Genomic DNA, 273 nt, shown 5'->3' on the forward strand with positions numbered 1-273 from the left:
GGCAGCTCAAACGTGCAGGCTTCCTCTGCTTCTTTTATTTAAAACAAGATCACACCTCCACGTTTCTGAATGGAGAATGCTGGAAAGCAGTCACTGCTAAAAACTGTTCTTTTGATGACTTGTTTGAGGAACGTGACATTTCATTGTAATAAACTTGCCAGATAACTTAAAACCACGACTTTTTTTAAAAGGCAGGAAATAATTCTCATTGTAAACTGTCCATGAGATATATTTAAACAACCTTCCGGCCAGTTTAAATATAGCAAGCACAGA

This window comes from Merops nubicus, unplaced genomic scaffold (assembly GCF_000691845.1).
Source record: "Merops nubicus isolate BGI_N331 unplaced genomic scaffold, ASM69184v1 scaffold9163, whole genome shotgun sequence".
Taxonomy (NCBI): Eukaryota; Metazoa; Chordata; class Aves; order Coraciiformes; family Meropidae; genus Merops; species Merops nubicus.